This window comes from Octopus sinensis, linkage group LG3, assembly GCF_006345805.1.
Source record: "Octopus sinensis linkage group LG3, ASM634580v1, whole genome shotgun sequence".
In the NCBI taxonomy this organism is placed as follows: domain Eukaryota; kingdom Metazoa; phylum Mollusca; class Cephalopoda; order Octopoda; family Octopodidae; genus Octopus; species Octopus sinensis.
Genome location: NC_042999.1, coordinates 677,389 through 680,382, shown reverse-complemented (window position 1 = coordinate 680,382; position 2,994 = coordinate 677,389). Strand labels below are relative to the sequence as shown.

At 36.4% G+C, this 2,994-nt stretch overlaps 1 pseudogene; it reads right to left on the bottom strand.

Annotated features, from left to right (window-relative positions):
* Positions 1-2,626: 2,626 nt before the first annotated feature.
* LOC115210099 lies at positions 2,627-2,744 on the bottom strand (annotated as a pseudogene).
* Positions 2,745-2,994: the final 250 nt, after the last annotated feature.

Sequence of the window (2,994 nt, the reverse complement as noted above, 5' to 3'; positions counted from 1 at the left end):
GGGCAAAAGTCACCCGACAGTAAATCAAAATTTCATAAATACTGAATATTCATTCCAGTTATGAATGTTTAATAATTGAATGATGTAAGCTAAATCATCGCTTTTTTTACATTTGTCTATTTATTAGCGAAGTCTCATATAAAATAATTTTTTTTGTTTTAATCTTGGAATTAAATGGGCTTTGAGTTACTGTCAGGTAACTCTTGCCCAACCCTGTATATAATATCTATGCATTTATATATAGAATTTCGTGTGCGTGTGTATATGTGTGTATATACATATGTATATGCGTGTTTCTATTCACGTTCTTATTCGTCTGTTACAACGTGCAATATACTTATAAACGTTGATTACAAAAGAAATCCGTGTCAAACTAAGTTTAAAATAAACTTATGAAACAAACCAATTTCCAAAGAATGTTTAACATGAACTTTAATTTCAGGTTTGATTCTTAGTCGACAAAATGAAAGATTCTTTCAGTTATTTATAGTGGCCAACGGCAGCGAGTTGATAAAAATATGTCGGACATGAGACTAAATTCGTTTTATTAATTTTGTATGCTAATATATTTTGGAGCAAAATCCGGAATAAAAGGAAAATGTTGATTGTCTGCGCCGGCAATAAATAGTCCATATAAGAGTTCATAAAACAGTTTGTTAAGATCGATTTCTATGAAGCGTGAAGGGACGAACAGTTCGGGTTCATGCCCTATAGCCGAGAGTGGGGAAGAGACAGAATGTTGGGTTGTCGCTTTGTGTTATAAGCCAGTCAATGGCTTTATGCTAATAAGATATTTTAGTCTAGCAGTAAATTAATAACAAGACCGTAACACACAGCCGAGTGTATTTCTTTGTCTAAGATACATTGGATTAATGTTTCGACCTAGTTTCATTTCGGATAAGTTTAAAGCGCCCGTTCTTGTATAGTGTTTTGCTGTGATATTTCATACATCGTTAGTTATGTAGTGTGAAGGAAACAAACTTAGCGGCAAACAATATTCTAATCTTTTGCGACGCGATGAGCAGACAGAAGCGTTAGTAGTCGGTGCAGAATGCTTAGCGGCATTTCGTCCGTCCCATCTTTACGTTCGACTTTACCTTTTTAAGGTTTCGGTATTAATAAAATAAGTACTGGTTGAGGTAATCGATTTACCTCCTCCCACGAACTTACTGGTCTGGTGCCAAAATTTGAAACTAATATTCTGATCTTCTCCGGAGATTAAACGAGGTAACTCAGTCTAGTTTTGTGCCTTGTTATAACTTCTTCAGTAAAGAACAACCTTCAACATATTTGTCAGAATAATGTTGTAATTATCACTTTTGTTAAATGTCCAAGATTTTATATACAGACTCATATTGTTTTCCACTAACCGCATATTTATTTTTATTGTTTTTAATCCACCACATCTCCCAGTCCAAATTAAATTTGATAATATTTATTTCCCAACGGCGCCGGAGCGGCTGTGTGGTAGGTAGCTTACTTATCAACCACATGGTCGTGGGTTCAGTCCCACTGCATAGCAGTTTGGGTAAGTGTCTTCTACCATAGCCTCAGGCCAAACAAAAGCCTTGTAGGTAGATTTAGTAGACGGGAACTGGAATAGACCATAATAAGGCGGAGAGCACGCCGGGCGAAATGCTTAGCGGTATTTCGTCTGCCGCTACGTTCTGAGTTCAAATTTCGCTGAGGTCGACATTGCGTTTCATCCTTTCGGGGTCGATAAATTAAGTACCAGTTACGTACTGGAGTCGATGTAAATGAATTAATTCCTTAGTCTATCCTTGTTTGTCCCCTCTATGTTTAGCTCCTTTTCAGCAATAAAGAAATGGGAAGCTGGAAGAAACCGTCGTATGTATATATATATATATATTTATTATATATATATATATATATATATATATATATATATTATATATATATATATATATATATATCTATATATGTATGTATGTATGTATGTATGTATGTATGTGCTTGCATATGTTCATGCGTCTATGTTTGTCCCCCAACACCGCTTGACAACCTATGCTGGTTGGGGTCGATTTGCTCGACTAAAGACGGTGCTCCAGCATGGCCGCAGTCAAATGACTGAATCAAGTAAAAGAAACGGAGTATCGTGCCGATATTGCATCTAGTCTAGTTAGTTTCCTCACAAAAGAGTTTCATATGTAAACTAAACTATCCAATACTTTAGATAATGGTTTAACCTTACGGAATACACACCTTCTCGACTTACGACCACAAAAAATAAAAATACGTAAATAAGTAATCGATTTTTGGACGTTGGGCAGTTGCGCGTACGATAACTATGGCAGCATCAGGCAAAGCAAGCCTCTCTCAGACCCAGGTATCCACTGCCCGCCATTGATTCTCACTCAGTCACTTTCAAGCAGCAGTTGCATGAATGAAAATAGTGTTGAAAAATAGAAATCCGACATACGACTAGATCGACTTACGTCCTGTCAGTGGGAACGGTACTCAGTCGTAAGTCGAGGAAAAGGTGCATATTTCAACGTGTAATATCTAATGTTATATATTACTTCTCTTTTGAGCATTTACTTCAATTTTTTTTAAATTCCAGCTCATAGCTGCGGCCATGCTGATGCACCGCCGTTAAAGTATGTGACGCTTACAGCACCTAGGTTTCATAAGCGGTACCCATCTAAGTACTAGCTAGGCTCGACGTTGCTTAACGTCCGTAATCGGACCAGAACATGTGCTTTCAACGTGATATGGCCGTAAGCGCCATATCATAAATTTCTGATATCATAAATTGCTGACTATTTATTAAATGGATATATCATGAGTTTATTGAAAGATACGTACAATAGTTATGTAAATAAATCCACCCAAATCTTATAATTTTCTATGGATTTTTTTTTACGATGTGAAGAAATCAACGAAGTTAAAATGACTTTACATAATTCGCAGTGTTTCCATATTGAGTTTCAAAGTAATGGTTAATTGTGGAGGCGCAACGGCCTACTGATTAGG